This window comes from Moschus berezovskii, chromosome 22 (assembly GCF_049115385.1).
Source record: "Moschus berezovskii isolate FMDL1 chromosome 22, NW_MosBer_1.0, whole genome shotgun sequence".
In the NCBI taxonomy this organism is placed as follows: Eukaryota; Metazoa; Chordata; class Mammalia; order Artiodactyla; family Moschidae; genus Moschus; species Moschus berezovskii.
In genome coordinates, this window is record NC_142481.1 from 23,075,867 (window position 1) to 23,103,862 (window position 27,996).

General features: G+C 45.6%; 1 pseudogene across 1 annotated transcript in view; it reads left to right on the forward strand.

Annotated features, from left to right (window-relative positions):
- Window positions 1–27,996, forward strand: part of LOC129546927 (NACHT, LRR and PYD domains-containing protein 11-like) — a 52,374-nt pseudogene that overhangs the window by 23,663 nt on the left and 715 nt on the right. The window contains exons 5-6 of the transcript XR_016035765.1: window positions 8,571–8,865; window positions 10,043–27,876. The product of XR_016035765.1 is annotated as an NACHT, LRR and PYD domains-containing protein 11-like (transcript). The remainder of the gene's footprint in view (window positions 1–8,570; window positions 8,866–10,042; window positions 27,877–27,996) is intronic.

Below are 27,996 nucleotides of genomic sequence, written 5' to 3' on the forward strand. Positions count from 1 at the left end.
CTGCACATACTCATTTACCTCCCCTCCCACAGTGACTCGGCTGGTAAAGAATCCACCTGCAATGCGGGAGACCTGGGTTCGATCCCTGGGTTGGGAAGATCCCCTGGAGAAGGGAATGGATACCTACTCCAGTATTCTGGCCTGGAGAATTCTGTGGACTGTAGAATTCCCTGTTCCCCATGCCCTGGGCAACATTTAATCTTTGTAGATCTTTTGGAGGATGGCCATTCTGAGGGGTGTGAGTTGATATCTCGTAGTTTTGATTTGTTGTATTTCTCTAACAGTGATGCTAAGCATCTTTTCATGAGCTTTATTGCCATCTGGATGCCTTCTTAAGACAAATGTCTGTTTAAATCTTTGGCCTGTGTTTCTGTTGAGTTTGTTTTTTGATATTGAGCTGAATGAACTATCTGCATGTTTGGAGATGAATAAATTGTTTTTAAATTTCATCATAACCATTTCCCCCCATTTGAGGGTTGTCTTTTTCTTTCATTTAGAGTTTCCCTTGCTGTTCAAAAGCTTTTGAGGTTAATGAGATTACTTTTGTTGAGTTTTGTTTTATTTTTCATTTTTCTAAGAGTGAAACTAAGAAGATTTCTGTGATTTCAAAACCTGTTTTGCCCATATTTACCTCAAGAAGTTTAGAGTATCCATCCCTCCATTTAGCTTTTTAATATATTTGGAGTTTCTTTTCTGTGTGAGGTTAGGGAGAGACATAGTTTCATTCACTTTTCCCTCGTTTAAGGAGCTTCCACCCTGTTCTCTGTTCTGGCTGTTAACAATTTACATTGACAGCATCAGCGTAGGAGAATTTATTTTTCTCTAAAACCTCTCCACCATTTACTTTTTGTAGAGTTTTTAACAAAAGCCATTCTGACCAGTGTGAGTTCATACTTAGTTCTAGTTTTGATTCTCATTTCTTTAAAATTATTCTATGTTGAAAGGTTTCCATATGATTAAAAAAAAAAGTATGAGTAAAAAACTGACCTCTCGAGTAAAAAACAGATTGGCCTTTCGACTGCCTGCCCTGTTTTGAATTTTTTTCCCCAGACCTACCTGAGGACTTGTTGAGGACCGGTGTTTCTTCCCTTCCATCCATCCCCTCGGGCCTGGGGAGTATTAAATACCCATCAGCACAGGTTTTTCAGTTGTTACGAAATGTGGCTACAAGGCGGCAGCATTTTCCCGCAGTCCTTTTTTTTCCTGTTGAAGTAGATCTGGTTTCTGAAGTGCTTGTTTTCAGTGAACGGGAGCTTGATTCAGTTATACACAGATTCTCTATTCTTCTTCAGGGTCTTTTCCCACATAGGTTATTCAGTGTGTTCAGTGGACTTCCCTGTGCTGACAGTAGGGCCTCTTGGATATTCTATCTGATTATAAGTAGTGTGTATATGTTAATCCCAACCTTTTAATGTCTTCCTTCCCCTGCCTTTTGATTTAATAATCATAAGTTAGTTTTCTAAGTCTGTGAATCTGTTTCTGTTTACAGACCAGTTTATTTGAATGAATTTATAGATTCCACTTGTAAGTGATACGATATTTCTCTTTCCCTCTCTCACCGACTTGACTCAGTGCCGTAAATCTCTCAGTCCGTCCATGCCACTCCACTTTTTCCTTCTTGTTGATGGCTGAATGTATTCCAGTGTCCAGATGGACCAGTTACTCTTCATTTTTCTATTGATGGACGTTTTGGTTTATGTTCTGTCTTGGATATTGTGACTAGTGCTGCCCTGAAAGTAAGGGTGCATGTTGCATCCTGGCGGAGCAGAGACCAGAACCTGCCCCATGACTCGAGGGTGCGGCAGACTGTGCCCTCGTGATTGTCCTGGTAAACATGTCACACGGACCTTCCTGGGGCAGGGCGTGGTCTCTGCTCCACTTCACTGCCTACCCCTGCGTCCGTCCCCGTGGAAACAAAACAAGATGTTGCAGATCAACAGCAGAGCCTTAACTGTACTCCCTCTTTATGGTGCGCTGGTCAAACTCCCCAGCATAGCTATTCCCTGATGATCTCAGGTGACTTCTGCCAATAAAAGTGCGGGCTGTAAGGAGCCATTCTGTCTTCCTGCCATGCAGAGCAGGTTCCTGATGCCCCGCTTGCAGGTTGCATGCGTCTGTCTTTTCATTATGCGCTCGCCCCCGTTTCAGGTCTTTCTCACCCGCTGTGCTGGACACGGCAAGTGCACACACGTATCATTTAAAATTTTTATTTTCTCTGGATCTAAGTGGGCTTGCAGAGGGGATGGTAAGTCTGTGTTTACTGTTTTAAGGAATCTCCTTACTGTTTTCTTTCTGCACCTACCCATTTACATCCCTGCCCATAGTGTAGGAGGATTCCCTGTTCCCAAGGCCTGCGGGCAGAGTATAATCTTTGTAGATCTTTTGGACGATGGTCATTTTCAATGATGTGAGCAAATACCTTGTTGTTTTGATTTGCATTTCTCCAATCATTAGTGATGCTGAGCATCTTTTCATGTGCTTTAAGGTATCTGAATGCGTTCTTTGAAAAAATGTCCGTTTAGATCTTTGGCCCATTTTTCTGTTGTATTTTTTTATTGAGTCGCATGTGCTGTTTGCTTGTTTTGCAGATGAATTACTTGTTGATATATTTGCTTGCAAACATATTTTCCATTCTGAGGCTCTGAGGGTTGTCCTTTTGTTTATGTTTTCCCTTGCTGTGCAAGTGCTTTTACGGTTAATGAGGTTTTTTATTGAGGTTTGGTTTTGTTTTTCTATTTTTCATTATTCTAAGAGGTGGATCCAAAAAGAGCTTGTTGCGATGTATGTCAAGGCTTGTTCCTCCTACCTTTTCCTCTAGAGGCAGGGCGTAATCCTCCCTTCGTTTAGTTCTTTAATCAATTTGGAATTATTTTTCTTTCACCAGTTATGGAGTGACATGATTTCATTCTCTATTAGTGTGTTTAAGGAACCTCCACCCCGTCCTCCATCCTGGCTGTTCACAGTTTACCTTGCCAGCCTCAGTGGAGGAGGGCTCCCTTTTCTCCACATCGTCTCCAGCATTTATTGTTTGTAGACTTTTCAACAAAGGCCATTCTGACCAGCGTAGGTGATACCTCGCTGTTTTAATTTGCATTTCTCTAAGATTTCACAATGTTGAAATCTTTTCATGTGATTGTTTCTTAAAACAGTGAGAGTAAAACTGACCTCTTAATATTGGCCTCCTGACTGTCTGCCCAGTTTTGAATCTCCTCCCAGGACCCACCCCAGGATGTTTGTTGAGAACAGGTGTTTTTTCCTTACTTTCCACAGGCCTGGGAAGTAAGTGCCCATCAGTGCAGCTTTTAAGTTGTTACCAAAAGCGGCCACAAGGCAGCGGCATTTCTTTTCGCTCTTTTTTTGGTGTGTGTGTGTTTTAATTTTTATTTTCTGATAGAGTTGATTTCCGAGGTTGTATTTGTTTAGGTTGTATTTGCATTACTTTGTGCAAGGGAAAGCATAATCAAAAGGACAACCCTCAGAGCCTCAGAATGGAAAAACTAAGTTTGCAAGCAAATATATCAAGTAATTCATCTGCTAAACAAACGGCACATGCCGCTCAATAAAAAAATAAAACACAACAAAAATGGGCCAAAGATCTAAATGGACATTTTTTTTTCAAACAGATACAGACGTATAATGACATTTTTTCAAGCAGATATAAACATTTATCTGTTCTCTTCCGGGGTCTTTTCTCATGAAGGTTATCTCGGTTTGTTCCATTGACTTCCTGTGCTGTTCAATTGGTCCTTTTAGATTACCTATTTGATATGTAGGAGTGTGTACATTTTAATCCCCCTTAGTGTATCCCTCCCCACAACTTAAAAAGAAAATAATCATGAGTTGGGTTTTTAACTCTCTGAGTCTGTTTTTATTTGCAAATTATTTCATTTGCATGAATCTCTGGCTTCCACGTGTAAGTAATATTTTAGGATATTTGTCTTTCTATCTCTAACCTCACTTAGTAAGATAATCTCTTGGTCTGTCCATGCTGCTGCCCTTGGCGGTTTTCCTTCTTTCTTTTTTTGGTTCATGAGTGTATTCCAGTGTACAGATGGGCCAGTTAGCCTTCATGTATCTATTGATGGATATTTGGTTAATGTTATGTCTTGGCTATTGTGAATAGTGCTGCCCTGAAAAGAGCGGTGCACGTGTTCTCTTTGAATTAGGATTTTTTTCCAGGCCAAGCAAGGAGTGGGGTTGCCGAAAAATGTGGTAACTCTCTATTTTGTGTTTTAAGGAGATTCCAAATATTTTCTTCTGCACCTACCCATTTGCAACCCTGCCCACAGTGTAAGTTGGTTCCCTGTTCCCCTTGCCCTCAGTGGCATTTAACCTTTGACGGTCTCTTGAGGATGGCCATTCTGAGCCGTGTGGGGTGATACCGCATCCTAGTTTTAATTTGCATGTCTTTAATAATTATTGATATTGAGTATCTTTCCATGGGCTTTTTACCTTTTACCTTGTGAGTACAATTAACCTCTTGAAATTGACTTTGAGTTAGCCCTGTTTTGAATTCTTTTCTGGTGATTCGTCCCAGGGCATTTCTTGAGGGCAGGTGTCATTTCCAGCCCTGCGGGCTTTGTGAGTATTAAGAGCCCATCAGCCCAGGTTTTCAGGTGGTTGTTACAAGGAATGGCCACAAGGCGGCAGCATTTCTTCATACCCAACTCTAGTTACCTGGGCAACCAGAGCCTTAGGGCAAGTCCAGTTCCTTGGTTGTCAACTAGAATGGCAACACCCAAGGCTTGTGTTACTTCTCTTCCTCCCCCTTAGTCTTCATCCCCCGGACACATCCCAACGATTGCCGCTCCACTCTTCTGAGGGTGCTGTCCTCCTCAAGTGGGCGACCCTAAGGAAGGAGGATTGAGGTGGGAACCCCGCCAGCAGGAGACGTGGAGCTGGGGGCTTTGCAAAAGCTCTTCCAGGCCAGAGACTCCACCATTCTTTGGGGGCACTAGGCTTGGTTTTGCTGCAGGAGGGCCCCCCTGGGTCTGGAGATTGTGGGCTTGTACAGAGGGGAACAGGAAGTCCAGGTCCATGGAGGGTGGCAGGGGGCACATTGCCTGGACACCCTCCCCAGCTCCCTCAGCCCCACCACAGGCCAGCTTGGGGACCCAAGCCTGCTCAGGCTCCAGGGATGTGACACCAGCCCAGGTACCCAAGGCCTGAGGGGAACAGAGTCAGCAGTTCTTTTGTCTTTGTTTGTTTGTTTGTTTTGAATTCCAGTGTATAGGTGATTTGCATTGTTATGGATTTTTTTTATTTGTGTGCTAATTAGCTTCAGTGTCTCTGTTCGACTCTGGGACCAGATGGACTGTAACTGACCAGGCTCCTCTGTCCATGGGCTTCTTCAGGCAAGAATACTGGAGTGGGTTGCCAGGCCCTCCTCCAGGGGATCTTCTGACCACAGGGATCGAACCCATGACTCTTATGTCTGCCTGCTTTCACTGGTGGGTTCTTAACCACTAGCACCATCTGGGAAGCCCCCTTTTCTCTTGTGTATATAACAACTTAATTACTTTGTGTGTGGATGTGTATACGTTCTTTTCGGGTTTGTTTCTCATCAGTTCAGTCGCTCAGTCGTGTCCGACCCTTTGCGACCCCATGGACTGCAGCGCGCCAGGCCTCCCTGTCCATCACCAACTCCTGGCGTTTGCTCAAACTCATGTCCATTGAGTCAGTGATGCCATCCAGCCATCTCATCCTCTGTTGTCCCCTTCTCCTCCTGCCCCCAATAGGTTATTAAAGATTGTTGAGTAGGGTTCCACAGTGGGTCCTTGTGGATTATTTTGTGAGTAGTAGTGTGTGTATGTTATTCTCAACCTGCTAACTTCTCCCTGCCCCCACACCTTTCATTTTGGGTAACCATGACTTTCTGGACTAAGTCTGTAAAACTGTTTAATCTGTTTTGTAAAGAAGTTCATTGTACCCATGTTTGGATCCCACCTGGAAGTGATAACGTGTGAAACTTGTCTGCGTCTCGGTCGGTGGTCGCTTCCAGCCCTCCTCTGTGGCTGGAGGCGGCATTCCTCCATCCTTCCTATGCTGGGTGGTGCTGCCCTGTGCGTGCGCCCCGTCGTCTTTATCCATTCAGCTGACTTCTACGCTTAGGTTTCTCTTGTCTCGGATATTGTACCTAGTGTCACCATGACTGTTGGCATACAGTGTCTTTTGAACATTTGGTTTTCTGAGCATCCACACCCAGGCGTGAGACGGCTGGGTCACTTGGTACTTTTTTGTTGAGTGTTTCAAAGACCCTCCATACTGTTCTCCAGAGTGGATGTACCGATTTACATGTCCACTCCCAGTGTAGGAGGGTTCCCTTCTCTCCACACCCCCTCCAGCATTTACTGTTGTCAAATTTTTGAAATGGCCATGCTGACTGGCGTGAAGTGATGTATCACTGAACTTTTGATTTGCATTTCTCTAATGATTAGGGATGCTGAGCATCATTTCAGGTGCCTGATGGCCACCTGAATGCCTTCTCTGCAGAAACGTCCATTAGATCTTTGGCCCATTTTTCTGTTGGGTTGTTTGTTTTTTGATATTGAGCTGCACAAGGTGTTTGCCTGTTGTGGATATCTCCATTTGCAAATACTTTTTCCCCCATTCTGAGGGTTGTCTTTTTCTTTCATTTATGGTTTACCCTGCTGCTCAAATACTTGTAAGGTTAATGAGGTCCCATTTGTTTGGTTTTGTTTTTTATTATTCTAAGAATGAATCCAAAACAAACCGGCTGTGATTTACAGCAAAGCATATTCTGCCTGTATTTTTCTCAAGAGGTTTATAGTATCCGTCCTTCATTTAGATCTTTAATTGATTTGGAGTATGTTTTTCTGCGTGGGTTTAGGGAGCATCCTAATGTCATTCTCTTTCCACTTGTTTAAGGAACCTCCATCCTGGACGTTAACAATTTATCACGCCATCATTGGTGTAGGAGGGCTCCCTTTTCTTCACACCATTTCCAGCATTGATTGTTTGTAGACTTTTTGCCAAAAGCCAATCTGAGGTAGTTTGCAGTTTTGATTTGCATTTCTATAAGATTTAGAGATATAAAATCTTTTCATGTGATTATTTTTAAAGAGTGTGAGTAAAACTTACCTCTCAAGTCACGGTGGGCTTCTTGACCATCTGCCCCATTTTGAATACTTTTTCCAGGACCTGCCTGAGGACATTTATTGAATGAAAGTGAAAAGTGAAAGTCACTCAGTCGTGTCCAACTCTTGGCCACCCTATGGACTATACAGTCCATGGAATTCTCCAGGCCAGAATTCTGGAGTGGGTAGCCGTTCCTTTCTCCAGGGAATCTTCCCAAACCAAGTATCAAACCCAGGTCTCCTGCAATGCAGGTGGATTCTTTACGAGCTGAGCCATCATTGAAGCTGAGGAGATTTGTTGAGGACAGGTGTTTTTTCCTTATATCCTCACAGTGAAGTGAAAGTTGTTCGGGCGTGTCCAACTCTTTGTGACCTTATGGACTATACAGTCCATGAAATTCTCCAGGCCAGAATACTGGAGTGTGTAGTTGTTCCCTTCTCCAGGGGATCTTCCCAACCCAGGGACTGAACCCAGGTGTCCCACAATGCAGGCGGATTCTTTACCAGCTGAGCCACCAGGGAAGCCCTCACAGACCTGGTGAATATTAAGTGCCCAGCAGCAGTGGCACCCGACTCCAGTACTCTTGCCTGGAAAATCCCATGGGCGGAGGAGCCTGGTGGGCTGTAGTCCATGGGGTCGCTGAGTGTTGGACACAACTGAGTGACTTCACTTTCACTTTTCACTTTCCTGCATTGGAGAAGGAAATGGCAACCCACTCCAGTGTTCTTGCCTGGAGAATCCCAGGGATGGGGGAGCCTGGTGGGCTGCCATCTGTGGGGTCGCAGAGAGTCAGACACGACTGAAGTGACTTAGCAGCAGCAGCAGCAACAGCGGCTTTTCAGTTGTTACCAAAAGTGTCCACAGTGCGGCAGCATTTCTTTATGCTCCATTTATTTGGGTTTTTTTTGGGGGGGGGTAATTTTTTATTTTCTATTGGAGTAGACCTGATTTCCGATGTCGTGTTTGTTTTTGGTGTACAGGAACTTGATTCAGTTATATACAGACATATGTCTATTCTTCTTTTGTTTTTGCCATATAGATTATCACAGTGTGTTCAGTTGACTTCCTGTGCTATTCAGTAGGTCCTTTTTATCTGTTTGATATATAGCAGGGAGAGAAGAAAGTGGGAAAAGAACAACATTTCCCCTATTCCTGCATGTTCCCTTATTCCTTCAGATCCTTCTGATCAAACGAAGACCCCAGCTCCCAGAGGGAAAGTCCCTGCTGGGACAACATAGCCAGTCTGCTCCTGTTATTAGGGCCAATCTGAGCATGTTTGGTCTGTATGTTAGCTATGAAACTAGGACTACAGAAAGGAGAGATGACAGTTTCTGACACTAGATGGCCGTGATATTCTTTAGATTCCAGAGAAAAATGGGTTAAAATGAAACTTTTTTTAAATTGCAAAACTGGTTCCTTCTGCATATGCAGTTAGGAAAAGCTGGCTTGTTGAAATACTTTTTTTTTTTTAGAACCCTGACCCTGAGAAAATAAAAATATACCACGAAAAAAGCCTGAAGCTTTTATCTTGACCGGGAGATACACAGCCCACTTTACCTGAGACTTCAGCCTTGGGCAAATTAGTAGAAAATCAAGCCAAGAAAAAGAAAAGGAGCGAGAGACATTTTATAATGAATCTTCAGCGGGAAACCGTGAGCTCGCTCGCTGTCTGTCTCAATGTGTGTGCCTCGGGGCGTGTCTTTGTCTTTGGATGATATTGCTGAGGTTAATTTATAAGTGAGCTCTGTTTACCTGACTTAAAGCAAAGTAAGTACTTACAAATCACATAATTCTAATTACAAGAAAAAACTAAAGATATTTGGGCTTATTAGACACATCCCTTGTATTACATTGAGAAAAGAAATGGAACTTTGGAAAAATACATGTTTTTAATGGCGAGCCACTCCAGTACTCTTGCCTAGAAAATCCCATGGATGGAGGAGCCTGGTAGGCTGCAGTCCGTGGGGTCGCTATGGGTCGGACACGACTGAGCGACTTCACTTTCACTTTTCACTTTCACACATTGGAGAAGGAAATGGCAACCCACTCCAGTGTTCTTGCCTGGAGAATCCCAGGGATGGGGGAGCCTGGTGGGCTTCTGTCTATGGGGTCACGCAGAGTCGGACACGACTGAAGTGACGCAGCAGCAGAGGTTCTAAAATATGTTCCTGAGTTTGCTAGTTAGAGAATGTCAATACAATAAAAAGTTCACAGTTGTTTTCTTCTTGGTTTTCACTGGGAGTTAAGGTTTTTTAAAGGTTAAAAATTATAATATGGAATCAAAGGTACTAAAGTGACAAGGAAAAGATTTTGGTGCATAAAGCAAGTAAGATATATGTTGTCAGCGAGAGAAGATATAAAGACTGGAGATGTTTTTGTTGTACAGAAGTAATGATGATAGTTCTGTTCTACAGTTGGTTGTTTATAAATGGGGAAAAAATAGAAGAAATACAGATCTAGAAGGTGACAAAAGATTTGCATTAAAGGACCAAGGGGAAGATGCTTTGGTTTAAGTGTTAATAATACATCAAAACCAACTTTGATAAAACTAGACAACTGGCTACAAGCCTGCAAGTCTCCTTGAAGTGCCAGGTGTAGACTGGGATTCAAGCTTATTCTCCTGGAAATAAATGAGATCAAGTTTGCAAATTAATATACAGGTTGTCACTTCTCCAACTACTTCTGAAGTTGAGTGGCCTGTAACACCTATATCAGTCACTCTGGGCTAATAAAAATGATACCAAAAATATGTGAGACCACAACAAAAGGCTCCTTCCTTTGGACAGGGTAGTACAAGCTCTGACTGTAAATCTGGACCAGGATGGAAATTTGTAAAATCGTAACCTGGTTCTTACTTCTGCTTGGGCCTCTGGTCAAAATAATTCCTTTACTGATCTTTGGCTCCCACCTTTTTAAATCTACTTGTTAAATTTGTCTCTTTCAGATTACTACAGTTTCACATCAAGATGATGGTGATGCAGAGGTTCCAGAGAATCTTCAGAACAGATCCTTCAGGAGAGTAACAACATAAGTCACCCTGAGGCCCCTAAATGGGACAGGGTGAGAGCTCCGTGACCCAGCCAGGTCGGGTCTGCGAGCCCCAGGCCAGCTTGAAGAGACTACAGAAGACAGACCTTCACCTTTACGGTAAAGATTTTGGGGGTTCATGTCTCTCAGAGGGATTTGAGGTGGGACATAGAGGGGCCTTTGGACTGGACTGCTGGTGTTTGTCAAGTGGAGTGAACTCGGAGCTTTGTTTTCACCCAGATACTCAAGCTAATGGCAGAGGCTGAGCTCTGCTGGAATAAAGAGGTAAGGGGCCTATGCCTGAGGTCAAGGAAGACTTCCCTGTCTGCACAAGTGCAGGGAGGCTCCTTGGAGACCAAAAAGGGGGGGGTCCCACCCCATAATCAGTGTGGACATGCAGCCACAGGCTTCTCCTGTGGGGTCAGTCGTAGCAAAGGTTGCGCGCACATCTTGGGCAGGCCCCAGACGAGTCAGATGTGTGTGAAGAGAGAAACAGGACAATCGGGGAAAGGAAAACAGATGCGGAGGGACTGTTCTCTGTGCGGGACTCAGGGCCCCTCCTGCCGCGCTCCTCAGGATGCCCACGCTTCTCTTGGTCGTGTGTCCGTCCTGCTTGTCTGAAACTGGGCTTCTGCGCTCAACCACAGCTCGCACTGCGTCTATAATAATGGGCTTTACGCATGTGTGTACTCTCTCGCCTCCTTAAAACAGTCTTGCTTTCAAACGGGGAAGAGATGCAGGGCCACTTTGCTTGTCGCCTCTGGCCTCTGGCGGTCTCATGGTTGGGAATCCTGGTGTCCATCCAGGCTACCCAGGTTCAATTCCTGAGCAGGGAGCTAAGCTTTCTCTTCCGGACCGCTCACTGCTGTCTCGCCAAGATCAGGATCATGGTTTTCAGTTGCTGTGGCTGGAGAACGGCGGAATCGCACTGCCTTGTGCGTCTGAACTGCATCTTCTTTGCCGTCGTCTCTCCTCGCAGCGCAGGCTGCTTAACTGTCTCGGTTATTGCTCCCAGTGCTGCCAATGCCACTGAGCAGCCGTCTTCGGGAAAATAGTAGCTTTCTCCAGCCCTCTCATTGGGCATGGAAGCTAAATAGATGACACTGCACATAGCCCTGTGTGGATAATAGCTTTGAAACGTTGTGACGGTTTTCACTTAGTGCAGCCCACCAGTAATTTTCACTTATTTTTGAGTAGAGTTGATTTAAGATGTATAGGCCATAGAGAAGACTGACTCGGAGACTGAGGACCAGAGTTAGACCTGTGTTATGATGAGACAGGCCTTTGCTACAACCAGAGTCGGGTCTCGATGTGGACCAGAGTAAGCCCTAAGACTAGAATCAGGCCTTAGTGTGGCCACAGTCAGGCCTAAGTGAGTACCAGAGTCAAGAATAAGTCAGGCCCAGGGTCAGGCCTTAGCATGGACCTTAGTAAAGCGTTAGTGTGGACGAGAGTCAGGCCTAAGTGAGTACAAGGGTCAGGAATATGTGAGTACCAGAGTCAGGCCTGAGTGTGGACGAAAGGCAGGCCTTAGCATGGACCACAGTTGCCGTAGTGTGGATGAGAGGCAGGCCTGAGTGTGGGCCAGAGGCAGGGCTAAGTGAATACTAGAGTCAGGCCTCCTGTGGACCAGCATCAGGCTTTAGTGTGGACGAGAATCAGTCCTAGGGGAGTACCACAGTCAGGCCTTAGTGTGCCCCAGAGTGAGACCTTAGTGTGGTTCAGAGTCAGGCCTGAGTGTTGGCCAGCGTCACATCTTAGTGTGGACCAGAGTCAGGGCTAAGTGAGTACCAGAGTCAGGCCTTAGGTGGACAAGAGTTAGGCCTTAGTGGGCACCAGAGTCAGACCTTCCTGTGGACCAGCGTCAGTCCCTAGTGTGGACCAGAGTCAGTCCTAGGGGAGTACCACAGTCAGGCCTTAGTGTGCCCCAGAGTGAGACCTTAGTGTGGTTCAGAGTCAGGCCTGAGTGTGGACCAGAGTCAGGTCTGGGTCTCGAGCAGAGTCAGGCCTCAGAGTGGGTCAGAGTCAGGCCTTAGTGTGGACCAGATCAGAGTCCAGCCTTTATTTGGACCAAGGTGAGGTCTTAGTGTGGACCAGAGTGAGACCTTAGTGTGACCCACAGTGAGGCCTTAGTGTGGACCAGAGTGAGGCCTAAGTGAGGACTGGAGTCAGGCCTCAGTTTGGACCGGACTCAGGCCTCAGTGATAACTAGAGTCAGGCCTAACTGTGGACCAGAGTGAGCCCTCCGTGTGGACCAGAGTCAGGCCTCAGTATGTGTAGATTCAGGACGCAGTGTGGATGAGGGTCAGGCCTGTGTGGACCAGAGTGCAGCCTCAGTGTGGACCAAAGGCAGGCCTGATTGTGGACCAGGGTCAGACCGAGGTGTGGACCAGAGCCAGACCTGAGCATGGACCAGAGTGAGGCCTCAGTGTGGACCACACTCAGGCCTCAGGGTGGACCAGACTCAGGCCTCAGCGTGGACTAGAGTCAGGACTGAGTACCACAGTCAGCCTCCAGTGTGGACCAGGGTCAGGCCCAGTTTAGACAGTCAGGCCTCAGTGTGTATAGATTCAGGCCTCAGTGTGGACCAGAGGCAGGCCTCAGTGTGGATCAGAGTGATGCCTCAGTGTGGGACAGAGTCAGGCCTAACTGAACCAGAGTCAGGACTTAGTGTGGGCGAAGGCAGGCATCAGTGTGGACTAGAGTCAGGCCCGAGTGTGGACCGGGGCAGTCCGTAGTGTGGACAAAAGCCAGGCCTCACTGTGGATCACGGGCAGGCTGAGTGTGGACGAGAGCCAGGTGTGAGCGTGGCCCAGAGACGGCCTGAGCGTGGACTGGAGTCAGTTCTCAAAGTGAACCAGAGTCAGGACTGAGAACCACAGTCAGCCCTCAGTGTGGACCACAGTCAGGCCTCGTTTAGACCACATCAGGCCTCATGTGTGTAGATTCAGGTCATAGTGTTGAGAAGAATCAGTCCTCAGTGGACCAGAGGCAGGCTTGTGTGGACCGTAGGTAGGCCTGAGTGTGGACCAGAGGCAGGCCAAAATGAGTACCACATTCAGGGCAGACTCTGGTTTAAATTAAGGACTGACTCAAACAGAAAATAAAAATTACTTGAGGAGAAAACCCCCAAAACCAGCGTCTACTGCATCCACCTCAGGTCTCCGACCCCTGTGCTGCTGTCTCATCCCTGGGCCTTAATGGGCTTGACTTCTGGGTCAAACTGAGGTCTTCACGAGGGAGCTGGAAAGGTAGTGCCAGCCAAGGGGCACAGTAATACCTTGACTGCCTGACCCAGTAGATGGGACCACCACCTTAAAATGCAGGTGGCCCCGCTACACATAAAGCAGGCCTCTTGCACCTAGAAAATGGTGGGCTGTGTTGGAAGAGGTTTGAAAAGTCTCCCTATCGCCCCCTCTTTTGCTCAGGGCGTTCCTACTTCCAGCCTCTCTCCCTGGAGAAGCTCCACCTTCCGAGGACGGCCGCCTCACTCTGGCAGGGGATCGGACAGGTCTAGAGGGAGAAGGGCAAGGGGCAGAAGGAATGACACTCTGGCCCTTTGTGTCTCTTCTGCCCTTTCCACAATAATTTCCAGCCCGGGAACACAGCATTTGCCAGGGCTCAGGGTTCCCCAACACGCAGAGCTGGGCGTGAATAAGTGCTGCCCCCTTGTGGCCGTTTTAGGAAACAACAACCCCAAATCCAGGACCTATGGGCGTCTCATATTCACCAGAGCTGCTCTGCTCCAAATGATCCCTTTGCTGGAGAAATGACACTCAGGAGGCAGCAGAAACAGAATTCAAAGGCCGACCTTCAGGAGCCAATTTCAAATGGCAAATTTTGCTTACACTTAAAAAAATAGGAAGGAAATCCAAATCCCGCTCCTGTGGAAATCCTGGGCCGCCCACATGGAAGAGGAAGGCACACCGGAACTACAGGGAGCTCTGGTTAGTGGCAGTCAGTGGAAAATGTGCAAACAGTGAGTCCTGCAGAAGGCCAGGAGACCAGGGAGCATGCCGAGGCTCCCGCAGGGAGTGTCCTTGGCAACAGCCACTGTGGACAAGTGCGTGCAGGCTCCTTTAAAAACAAAAGCAGCCTAGGAGGCTGCAGTCTGCCTCTGGGGCCTAGACCCTAGGAAAAGCACCCCTCCAGGACACACATGCATCCCAGCATTCTTTACCGCGCTGCTTACAACAGCCAAGGCACACAAGCAACAAGAACCTCAAGCCACAGAAGAGTGGAGGCTTAAGACGTGCCGCACACATTCATGGACTGACTGGAACCCTGAAACTCACACAAGAGAAGGAAGTGGCGCCAGCTGCAGCAACAAAGATAGGGACCTGGAGGGGATCACGCCAAGTCCAGTCATCGGACGAAGGCAAGAAGCACGGGACGTCACACCCAGGTGAAACCTCATGGTGGATACAAACGAGCTCTCGGATCAAACAGAAACATGCTTAGAAAAGAAACTTTCCTTACCAGTGGGAAGACCAGGTGGTTGTGGAGAGAGAACTGAGAAGTTTGGGATTAACCCATATACTCTTCTATACAGAGAAATACACAGACAAGAGAAAAAGAATAATGAACAAGGATGTGCTCTATAAATAAGAAACTGTACTCAATACCCTCTCATAAACTCTATGGAAGAGAACCCTAAAAAGACAGGCACGTGTATATGTTAACTGAATCAGCTTGCTCTATACCTGTGATTAACACAACACTCTCAATCAATATGTCCCAATAGAGAATAAAAATTCCACGACAGGAAGCCAAAAATAAACGTCTCCTCTACTCCCCTTAGGCTTCAAACCCTGGGGCTGCTGTCTCATCCAGGCGGCCTGAGCAGTCTAGTCCCCAGGCTGCCATGTATGTTCAGGCAAATGAGCCCCCTGAGGATCCTGCGTGCCTGGTTCCCACTAGTTGGACCACAGTCTTCACTTCCAGGCAGGCCCTCTACACCAAGCCTCTTTCACTCAAAAATGGAGGGCACTCTGTGCTGGAACAGCTCTCAAAAGTATATATTTCATTAAAATGAATTTTTTTAAAAAGAGCAGGAAACCCCCAAGTTACAAAACAAAGGGAATAGCAAAACGAAGCTTACCTCAAAGAATGAAAATAATGCCAACACTTTCACAAAAGTAGAAGAAAAAGAACATACAAAATATTTTTTAAAATTATCATGGTCAAAGCCAAATCAACGAGGTCTGCCAGGACACAGCCCTAGGTTGCCCATCTGTGACCTGCGGATGAAGCAATTCGTTGAGATCCTACAGCTGGTAGAGAATAGTGGTGGGTAGAATTCTGACTCATACTCGAAACACTGTCTATGGCCATTTGGCAATAAATAGTTCTCCCTACTGAGGTGGTAGGTTCCAATGATCTAGGCCAAACTCAACTATTCAACCCTGATATGATTGCAGAGCCCAGCGTTCCCAGCCCCCCACCCCACCTTTCCAGCAGGCAGCAATGCACCTCTCAGGAGCGCTAATCCTGGGCACACCCCCCTGAGGCTTTGATGTCCTCAGGGTGTGTGGCCTGGGCACCCTCAAAAGCTTGCTAGGTTTTGGAACTCGAAGTTCAGGAGCACCAGAGACTTGGTGGTCACCATGAATGGCGTCGTCTCCCTCAGCCTGCAGTTGGCAGCCTGTCACCACAGTGTTGGGCAGAATTCCTCACCGAGGGAGCACCCACTGCTCTGATCAGAGTGCCTGCTGGCATTTCTCCCCGGCTCGAGACTCTCCTGGAGAGCAGGGCCCAGGGTCTCACCAACCTTGTCCTCGGGATTGATCAGTGACTGGATCCCTTGAAACCGACAGCCTGAAGAACCTGCCACAGCCATTCTAAACCTAAGCCTCAGGACCTTATCTTTGAGAAAGCTTCGTGGGCGTTGTGGAGCCAGGACTGTGGGGTAAGACTCTCAGCACTGTGCACAATTGACTCTTGAGATTTAGTCCGAACCAAATATCTGACTCTATGTTTTCCGCGTCTGAGAGGCCTGCCATGAAGATAAGATTCCCTCCCCTTATTAGGAATTTTAATCCCTCACTCCAGCAGCCTACGCAGTACCAGCTCTGTCACCTGCACAGGTGTTTTGATTCCAGGTTCTAGCTGTGAAACCTTAGGAAGATGAATCAGCCTCGAGGAGCCTCTGTTTCCTCATCTGTGAAATGAGGTGATGCTACCTAGCTCATCGGGCAGCTGCCCGATGAGATAAAGGGTGTGAGTTGGTCAAGTCCTCCTCCCCTCAACCAAGGCAGGCAGTGGTTTACAGTGGTCACTTTTTAAATGATCGATATTATGGACTAAATTGTGCCTCCCCGTCCCCCAATTCATATAGCCCTGGTGACAGTATTTGGAGACAGGACCTAAAGGAAAGTAAAGTCAGTCATAATGATGTGGCCCTGGTCCAACAGGATCAGTGTCCTTATAAGCAGAAACACCAGAAAACTCTCAGGTAAAGCCCGAGTTAAGTCCCTCTGTCCCTGAAGAAGGCTACAAACTGAGTGCAGAGTCTTCTAGACCAGTGCTGTCCAACTCTACTGTGTGCCCAGATCACCAGGGATGGTGTTAAAATGCAGATTCCGATCCATAGGCTTGGGGTGAGGTTGGGGAATCTGTCCCTAATGAGCCTCCAGGGGATCTGGATGCTGCTGGTCTGTCGACTATACTTTGGAGTAGCAAAGTCCTTAGACTACCATCTTATTTCCCCAAAAAATATATGGTCATTTATTTATCAAGATGCCAACTGTCCAGTGCTGTCAAGCACTGTGCCAAGGGCTGAGGGTTAATAAAACAGGGTCTCTGCTCTTAAGGAGTTCATAGTCCAGTTAAGGCCCTAACGGGTTTCCCTGACTCCAGGAGCCAAGGGCAGTGTCAAATACAAAACACATCCTGGTGAAGACAGCATCCTTCCAGAAGATTCTACATAGGATGTGCAGGAGGCAGCAATAATGTTGAGGTGAACACCTCTATTCAGGGACTCAAGCTGTGATAAAACCAGGTGTTTTTGAGAAGTGGAGCTAGTGACGGACAAAACCAAGTGCCACTGTGCCTTCTGCCAAAAAAACCACAGACATGGAGACAAGTCTGTACATCAGCGCTGGGACTCCTGCTCATTAGAGCAATACTCTTCAGTGCAACTTGCTGGCATTGGCAAGAGGCAGGGTAACGACAAGCAGCGGTGGAGAAAGACGGTACTCAGGAAAGTGGCACTTGATGAGAGAAGCAGCGAGGTGCTCTGGACATGCTGGATGTTAGAGCTGGATGGGAGGGCCCTCTTCTTATAGCAAAATCCCCTTTAGTCGATGATGAAACTAAACCCCGAAGCAGTTAAGGCAGTGGTTCTCAACCGGGGTGACTGCATCCCCAGGAGACAAAGAACAATGTTTGGAGACAGTTTTGGTTGTACAACTGATGCAAAGCTATGATGCTTAGTGGACACAGAACAGAGATGCTGCTAAAAGCAGCACAAGAAGGCCTACCACAACCAAAAATTACCTGTCCCCAGATGTCAGCAGTGCTGAGGTTAAACCCTGAGTTAAGGAATTTGCCCAAGTGAAAGAATGCCACCCCACAGACCAGCTTAGAGCATTCTGCAGTGATGGATACATTCTACACTCTACGCTGTCCACCATAGCAGCGGACAGCTACATGTGAGATATGGGTGGTGTGACTGAAGAACTTGATTTAAACTTTCTATTTGTCTTTGATAATATAACTAAACAGCCACATGTGGCCGGTGACTGCTGTACTGGACAGGACAGAATTACCATGTGTGTTTCCTGATACACAGACTGGCATTCTTTCAGTTTCACAGTCTTTCTTTCTACTTTTCTGAAACTACCCACCCACCTGACTTTATCACAAAGGTTCGGCTGGAAAAAAATACAAATGTAAAATAACAGCAGAAGAATCTTAAAAGAAGGTTTGAAGGTAAACACCTTATCTTGTAGATTCTGAAAAAAGCAGTATGTCAGATCATGGTAATACAAACAGTGGTCCCCCCATCAACGGAGGTTTCAATTACCAGTGGTCAACTACAGGTCCATAATATTAAATGGTAAACTTCAGAAATAAACAATTTGTAAGTTTTAAGCTATACGCCATTCTGAGCGTTGAGATGAAATCGCGTGCTGTCCCACCAGGACATGAATCACCCCTTCCTCCAGTATACTCATGCTGAACATGATACCTACCCACCTTGGAGCTGTCATACTGGACAGGCTGGGTTATCAGATCGACTGTCCAGTATTGCAGTGCTTATTATGTTCAAGGAACCCTTGTGTTAGTCACTTAGTCGTGTCTGACTCTTTGTGACCCCATAGACTCTAGCCCACCATGCTCTCCTGTTCACGGAATTCTCCAGGCAAGTAGACTGGAGTGGGTTGCCATTTCTTTCTCCAGGGGATCTTCCTGACCCAGGGATTGAACCCAGGTCTCCCACATTGCAGGCAGATTCTTTACCATCTGAGCCACCAGGGAAGACTCTTATTTTACTTAATAACCATTCTAAAATGCAAGAGTAGTGATGCTGGCCATGAGGACATTCTCTTACTGTGTCTAGTTTATAAATTAAACTTTGGCCAAGATGGCGGAGTAGGAGGACGTGGTGTTTGTGTCTCCTCACAGGTACAGCGGGGTGGTGGGTGGAGGGTCTGCAGTGGTTCTTGCAGAGTGCCTGCTGGGCACCAGACAAAGATATCACACAAAAAGAAAATTACAGGCCAATATCACTGATAAACATAGACACAAATCCTCAACAAAATACTAGCAAACAGAATCCAACAACACATTTAAAGGCTCACACACCAGGATCAAGTGAGATTTACCCCAGGGATGCAAACTGAAGACTAAAAACCAGGTGATCAACTCAATAGATGCAGAAAAACCTTTTGACAAAATTCAACAACCATTTGTAATAAAAACTCTTCAGAAAGTGGACACAAAGGGAAACTACCTCACCATAATAAAGGCTTTATGTGACAAATCCACAGCAAGCATCATTCTCATGGGTGAAAAGCTGAAAGCACTTCTCTAAGATCCGTAACAAAACAAGGATGGCCATTCTCACCACTGTTACTCAACACAGTTTTGGAAGTGCTAGCCATGGCAATCAAAGATGAAAGAGAAATAAAAGAAATCCAAATTGAAAAAGAAGTTAAACTGTCAGTGTTTGCAGATAACATGATACTGTACATAGAAAATCCTAAAGATGCTACCAGAAAACTACTGGTGCTAATCAATGAATCTGGCAAATTGCAGGATACAAAGTTAAAGCACAGAAATCTCTTGCATCCCTATACACTAGCAAGGAAAGATCAGAAAAAGAAATAAAGGAAACAATCCCATTTACCACTGCAACAAAAAGAATAAAATACCTAGGAATAAACCTACCCAAGGAGGAAAAAAGACTGGTACTCAGAAAACTATAAGATACTGATGAGAAAAATAAAAAAAACACACAAAGAGATAGAGAGATATACCATTTTCTCAGATTGGAAGAATCAATATTGTGAAAATGACCATACTACTCAAAGCAACCTACAGATTCAATGCAACCCCTATCAGATTACCAATGGCATTTTCACAGAATTAGAATCAAAAATTTTTACAATTTATTTGGAAACACAAAAGACACTGAATAGCCAAAGCAATCTTTAGAAAGAAAAATGAAGTTGGGGGAATCGGGCTACCTGAGATCAGATTATATTAAAAAGCTACAGTAATCCAGACAGTATGATACTGGCACAAAAACAGAAACAGACCAAGTCCATGCACCTATGATCAACTAATCTATGACAAAGGAGACAGTAATACACAATGGGGAAAAGACAGTCTCTTCAATAAGTGGTGCTGGGAAAACTGGACAGCTACCTGTAAAAGAATGAAATTAGAACACTTCCTAATATCGTACACTAAAATAAATTCAAAATGGAGTAAGACCTAAATGTAAGGCCAGACACTATAAAACTCTTGGAGGAAAACACAAGCAGAACACTCTGACGTAAACTACAGCAAGATCTTTTTTGACCCATCTCCTAGAGTAATGAAAATAAAAATACAGGTAGGACTCAGTAAATTTAAAAGCTTTTGCACAGCAAAGGAAACCATAAACTAGAAGAAAAGACATCCTCAGAATGGGAGAAAATATTTGCAAATGAAGCAACTGACAAGGGATTAATATGCAAAATATACAAACAGCTCATACCAAAGAAACAAACAACCCAATATAATACCAAAGAAATAAACAATCCAATCAGAAGATGGGTGGAAGACCTAAATAGACATCTCTCCAAAGAAGACATACATGTGGCCAAGAGACACATGAAAAAGATGCTCAACATCACTAATATTAGAGAAATGAAAATCAAAACTACAATGAGGTGTCTCCTCACACCAGTCAGAATGGCCATCATTAAAAAATCTACAAACAGAAAATGCTGGATAGGGTGTAGAAAAAAGGGAACCCTCTTGCACTGCTGGTGGAAATGGAAACTGATACAGCCACTGTGAAGAACAGTATGGAGGTTCCATAAAAATCTAAAAATAGTACCACCTTATGACCCAGAAATCCCACTACTGAGCATATACCCTGAGGAAACCATAATTCAAAATTACACACATACCCCCGTGTTCATCGCAGCACTATTTACAATAGCCAGGACACAGGGACAACTTAAAGTCCAACGGCAGATGAATGGATAAAGAAGTTGTGGTAAACATATATACAATAAAATATTACTCCCATCACTTCATGGCAAATAGAAGGCAAAAAAATGGAAGCAGTGACAGATTTTATTTTCTTGGGCTCCAAAATCACTGCAGATAGTGACTTCAGCCATGAAAGTAAAAGACACATGCTTGCTCCTTGGAAGGAAAGCTATGATAAACCAGACAGAATATTAAAAATCAGAGCTATCACTTTGCTGACAAAGGTACATATTAGTAAAAGCTGTGGATTTTTTCCAGTGGTCATGTATGGATGTGAATGTTGGATCAAAAGAAGGCTGAGTGCTGAAGAATTGATGTCTTTGAACTCTGGTGCTGGAGAAGACTCTTGAGAGTCCCTTGGACTGCAAGGAGATCAAACCAGTCAATTCTAAAGGAAATCAACCCTGAATATTCATTGGCAGGACTGATGGTGAAGCTGAAGCTCCAGTACTTTGGCCCCCTGATGTGAAGAACTGACTCCTTAGAAAAGACCCTGATTCTTAGGAAGACTGAAGGCAAAAGGAGAAGGGGGCAGCAGAGGATGAGATGGTTAGATAGCATCACTGACTCAATGGACATGAGTTTGAGCAAACTCTGGTAGGCAGTGAAGGACAGAGGCGCCTGGTGTGCTACAGTCCACGAGGTCAAAAAGAGCTGGACATGACTTAGCAACTGAACAACAACAAATTACTCAGCCACAAAAAGGAATGAAACTGGATCAGTTATAGAGATGTGGATGGACCTAGAGTCTGTCATACAGCGTAAATCAGAAAACAGATATTGTGTAGTAATGTCTATATGTGGAATCTAGAAAAATGGTACAGATGAACCTATTTCCAGGGCAGGAAGAGACACAGATGTAGAAAACAGACATATGGACACGGGGGTCGGGGGAGAGCCACGGGAGAGGGGAGGGTGAGACGAATTGGGAGATTAGGATTGACATATATACACTGCCATGTGTAAAATAGCTAGTGGGAACCTGCTATATAGCGCAGGGAGCTCAGTTCAGTGTTCTGTGATGACCTAGTTGGTGAGTGGGGCAGGGGAGGGAGGGAGGTCCAAGAGGGAAGGGATATATGTATACATATAGCTGATTCCCCTCATTGTACAGCAGAGACTAACACAACATTGTAAAGCAATTATACTTCAATTAGAACAATAGAATAAAATGAGTAACTAATGAGAACCTACTGTGTAGCACAGGAGAAAAAAGAAGGTACATATTAGCCACCTGTACTATTATTTAACAAGTACTTTCTTTAATCAGTTCACTTTTAAAAATCTTAAATTCCTATTTCAACCTTCAGTTCAGTTCAGTCACTCAGTTGCGTCCGACTCTTTGTGACCCATGAACCGCAGCACGCCAGGCCTCCCTGTCCATCACCAACTCCTGGAGTTCACTCAAACTCATGTCCATTGAGTTGGTGATGCCATCCAACCATCTCATCCTCTGTCATCCCCTTCTCCTCCTGCCCTCAATCTTTCCTAACATCGGGGTCTTTTCAAATGAGTCAGCTCTTCGCATCAGGTGGACAAACTATTGAGTTTCAACTTCAATATCAGTCCTTCCAATGAATACCCAGGACTGATCTCCTTTAGAATGGACTGGTTGAATCTCCTTGCAGTCCAAGGGACTCTCAAGTCTTCTCCAATACCACAGTTCAAAAGCATCAATTCTTTGGTGCTCACCTTTGTTTATAGTCCAACTCTCACATCCATACATGACCACTGGAAAAACCATAGCCTTGACTAGATGGACCTTTGTTGGCAAAGTAATGTCTCTGCTTTTTAATATGCTGTCTAGGTGGGTCATAACTTCCCTTCCAAGGAGTAAGCATCTTTTAATTTCATGACTGCAGTCACCAGCTGCAGTGATTTTGGAGCCCAGAAAAATAAAGTCAGCCACTGTTTCCCCATCTATTTGCCATGAAGTGATGGGACCAGATGCCATGATCTTAGTTTTCTGAATGTTGAGCTTAAAGCCAACTTTTTCACTCTCCTCTTTCACTTTCATCAAGAGGCTCTTTAGTTCTTCTTTACTTTCTGCCATAAGGATGATGTCATTTGCATATCTGAGGTTATTGATATTTCTCCCGGCAATCTTGCTTCCAGCTTGTGCTTCCAGCCCAGTGTTCCTCATGATGTACTCTGCATATAAGTTAAATAAGCAGGGTGACAATATACAGCCTTGACATACTCCTTTCCCTATTTGGAACCAGTCCATTGTTCCATGTCCATTTCTAACTGTTGCTTCCTGACCTGCATACAGATTTCTCAAGAGGCAGGTCAGGTGGTCTGGTATTCCCATCTCTTTCAGAATTTTCCACAGTGTGTAGTGATCCACAGAGTCAAAGGCTTTGGCATAGTCAATAAAGCCGAAATAGATGTTTTTCTGGAACTCTCTTACTTTTTCCATGATCCAGCAGATGTTGGCAATTTGATCTCTGGTGCCTCTGCCTTTTCTAAAACCAGCTTGAACATCGGGAAGTTCACGGTTCACATATTGCTGAAGCCTGGCTTGGAGAATTTTGAGCATTACTTTACTAGCGTGTGAGATGAGTGCAATTGTGTGGTAGTTTGAGCATTCTTTGGCATTGCCTTTCTTTGGGATTGGAATGAAGACTGACCTCTTCCAGTCCTGTGGCCACTGCTGAGTTTTCCAAATTTGCTGGCATATTGAGTGCAGCACTTTCATAGCTTTATCTTTTAGGATTTGAAATCGCTCAACTGGAATTCCATGACCTCCACTAGCTTTGTTTGTAGTGATGCTTCCTAAGGCCCACTTGACTTCACATTCCAGGATGTCTGGCTCTAGGTGAGTGATCACACCATGGTGATTATCTGGGTCGTGAAGATCTTTTTTGTACAGTTCTGTGTATTCTTGCCACCTCTTCTTAATATCTTCTGCTTCTGTTAGGTCCATTCCATTTCTGTCCTTTATTGAGCCCATCTTTGCATGAAATGTTCCCTTGGTATCTCTAATTTTCTTGAAGAGATCTCTAGTCTTTCCCATTCTAATGTTTTCCTCTATTTCTTTGCATTGATCACTGAGGAATCTTATCTCTCCTTGCTTTTCTTTGGAACTCTGCATTCAAATGGGTATATCTTTCCTTTTCTCCTTTGCTTTTCACTTCTCTCCTTTTCCCAGATATTTGTAAGGCCTCCTCAGACAGCCATTTTGCTTTTTTGCATTTCTTTTTCTTGGGGATGGTCTTGATCACTGCCTCCTGTACAATGTCACGAACCTCTGTCCATAGTTCATCAGGCACTCTATCAGATCTAATCCCTTAAATCTATTTCTCACTTCCACTGTATAATTGCAAGGGATTTGATTTAGGTCATACCTGAGTGGTCTAGTGGTTTTCCCTACTTTCTTCAACTTAAGTCTGAATTTGGCAATAAGGAGTTCATGATCCAAGCCACAGTCAGCTCCTGGTTTTGTTTTTGCTAACTGTATAGAGCTTCTCCATCTTTGGCTGCAAAGAATATAATCAATCTGATTTCGGTGATGTCCATGTGTAGAGTCTTTTCTTGTGTTGTTGGAAGAGGGTGTTTGCTATGAATAGTGCATTTTCTTGGCAAAACTCTATTAACCTTTGCCCTGCTTCATTCTGTACTCCAAGGCCAAATTTGCCTGTTACTCCAGGTGTTTCTTGACTTCCTACTTTTGTATTCCAGTCCCCTATAATGAAAAGGACATCTTCTGGGTGTTGATTCTAAAAGGTCTTGTAGGTCCTTCATAGCACTGTTTCAACCTTGCTTATGCCTTAAAATCATGGGCTTGAGTAGTGAAATATTTTTATAAAACATAAATTGTGCTTTCCTTTACTGGTGGGGTCTTCACAGCTTTTAAAACCCCTGCCAATATAACCTTACAAATAAAGGTGGGTGCAGCAACAATCTGAAAACTGATCCTAATACAGATTCATCTCCAGAAGACAATGCATGGCTTAACAGCTTCCTCCCTGTACCTTGACACCAAGTAGCACCGATAAGGGCATTTCTAAATGTCTTGTACGGTTTATGTCGTTAGAATTTTGATGATGGTTGATATAAAACAGTGAAAAAAATCAATGGGAACAGTTTGGATCTATTTCTCCAGTGTGTACTCATATCTAATATAATTTTTCATGTTTCTTTTGCTGTTTGTATTTCTCATGGGTCATAATGTGATAGAGTTTTTAAATAATTGAACCAATAAGGAGATGTTTATTTTTTTACCAGAAGGAACTCTTCTGAAATCACATTCTGACCAAGGTTGCTAAGAAACCAGTTTTTTGCTCAAGGCCCAAATCAATGTTTTGTCCTACCTTTAGTTCAGAAGTTCCTGGAAATAACTGCTATTGTTGTTTTTCTGATATCTTGGAAAGTGTCAACTAGTTAAGTTCTTCACCCATAATTTGGCAGGGATACTGAGAACAAGGCCCAAGGGCCTCCACTGCCTTCTCTATGCGCTCACTTCTCTGTCCGTGGGAACCAGCCCTGCCCAGGCCCTGCTGTGCTCAGACTTTTCCAGACTAGTGGATAATTAGTATGTCTGCTTACACATTGGCCATCATTGCACAGTTGCAACTCATCTGCACATGTGTGATGACAACTGGTTAGTGACACGTAACTTAGGGGCATTATGTAGCAAGAAGGGGCTTGTGAGACTGTAAGACACTGTCCCTGAATCTTGAACTGCACAAAGCAGCTTCTCCAACAGCAGTGTGATTTTGCTGGAGTGTCAGGGCAATATGTTGAGGGTCTAAGAGGCTTGGGAAATCCCACATTTGGCATTTCTTAGTATCTGGCAGGCCCTCATGATGTCACAATATAATCACCTCTGACCTGAGGCCCTTTTAGCCCAGAGAAGTGTCTAGACTCACCAGGATGCCATACTCACCAGGGCCTCTGTGTAGAATGAATGGCGTCAGGGGGCCGCATTCACAATCATTTTCCAAGCACCGTGGTCTCTGGAACTGTGCTACCTGGGCCCTGATATTTTCTCAGCACTCCTCAGTGAGACATCTCTTGGTCTGCTTTGCTGAGAAAGTGTTCTTTCAAATGTTTAACTTCTACGAGCTTTTTTCAGGATGCTTGTTTTCACCACACCTCTCCTCCAGCCCTCCGTTGAGCTATTCTGCCATCCCAAACTTACCAATATGAAATGATTTTCATCATTGCCTTTTTTGAGGCCAAGAAAATGTAAGAACCAGGTACAGGAAAGCGATGTACCCCATCTCAAGTCATCCTGGAAGCGGGTTCATGCTGGGGCAGGGTCTGGGCTGGGTGCTTGGTCCCAGGGAGGTGTGTCCCCAGGCCTATGAGGCTTGGGCCCTAGACTCAGTGGCTGGCAGGAGCAGGACAGGGCTGAAGCAGGGGAGTGCTCCTGGCCACCTAAAGGCATTGTTTTGCTGGTGGTGATACTGGGAAGTGACCGGTTTCTGTAGCAGCCAGTGTCTAGGGTGGTGGCTGGGAGCCCCACAGCCTCAAGGGAACATAGCTGAGTCTTGACCCTCACATTTAGAGAAATCTTGAGTCTCACTGCACTCGGACCATGGATGTTTTAGCCAGCTTCTGCTCAGCTTCCTCCTCTTTCCTGCAGTCTTAAGAACTGTTTATCATATGGGGTTTAAAAGTGTTGAAAAGGTTTACCCTTTTAGAAGCTGGTGGTGGGCCAATGGCTCCCCTCTGCCTAGATCTGCCTCTGGGGAATGGGTGGGAGGGGGCACTTTTGGGGGGGGTGCCCATTTCACTCACTAGGCTGTAAGCAGAGTTGGTGAGAGTCTCTCCAGGGCTCTAATGAAGAGCGTTAGGGGCTGTGGGCTCTGCAAAGGCTCCAGTTCTCCTGGGGCCTTGACAGCCGCGATCTCCTCTGCGCTGTGCACACAGCCCCCACCCCCACCCAGGAGGGCGTTAACATGCAGATTCTGACTCAGGAGGCCCAGGCGGGCCTGAGAGTCTGCATTCCTAGGTGCCACTGATGTGAGGAGGGCCAGGCTTCAGAGCTGTGCTGACCACGTGGGATCCTCACTTGGGCAGCGATGGCATCCCTCAGAACCTGGCAGAAATGCAAATTTTCGGGCCACCCAAACCTACTAAATCAGGCCTTCTGAGGGTGGGGCCCAGCAGTCTGATCAGCAAGTCCTCAGGGTCATTCTGACCGACAGTGAGTTTGAGAACCATCGGTTTCTTCGGACTCTCTATTGGCTGGCTAGAGGACGTGCTCCTTATTCTGTGCCCCCTCGGCGTGCTACTCATTTAATCACTGGGAATATCTGTCGTCTTTTCTTCAACTTTATTCCTATCAGCACGGTCTTCAGTGGTCACAAAAATGAGCTCTCAAGCATGTGTCTGCAGCCTCTTTAGGAGGCTTCCTCTGGTATAGCTCTGTGTCAGGTGTAACTCACTGAGGGTCGGAGGGAGGTACAAAGAGGTGGAAGAATCTCTGTCCATTAGGAAACACCCCCGGTAGCCATAAGGTCTTGTTAAAAACACAGGTTTCTGGGCCACACCCCTGGAGCTTCTGACTCAGTAGGTCTGGGGCTGGCCCTGAGAACTTGCATTTTTAATAAATTCCAGGCGATCCTCAGGCTGTTGGTCCAGGGATCATTTCTGAGTGCCACCTCTTGGGAGCATCCATTCCCCAAAGGCCATGGAGGTTCTTTGTGCCTCCTTCCTCCCTTGCAGGTGGAGTGGGTGAGGGAAGGAGGTGGAGGCTGGGGACCCTCAGGCATAGGTGTGTGTGTGCATTTGTGCAGAAGCCTGTTGGCCCTCCACGCCTATGCCTGAGGGCCAGTCTTCAACCACCTTTATATCAACAGGTGGTGCCAACAGGTGAGTGGCTCTATTAAGACCACTGCAGGACCCCGGGGAGAGTCCAGGGAGGCTCTCTACTCAGAGCTGGGGCCTCCATGGTGCCTTCCCTCTGAAGAAGGGCACCAACCAGATGTCACCCTTTGTGAGCACACAGGACAACTGCAGTTAAAACGTATCAACCTGTGACATGGTCCCCCCGGAAGCAGATTCCTGACTGGCTACAGCATGACTGGCTAGGTGGGTTTTGATCTATAGCACTGCTTCTCAACTCTGTGATACAAGCTAAAGAGATGCCAGGTCCCTCCCTGGACTGAGTAAATCAGTATTTGGGGAGGTGGAGTCTGGACCAGAATTAGG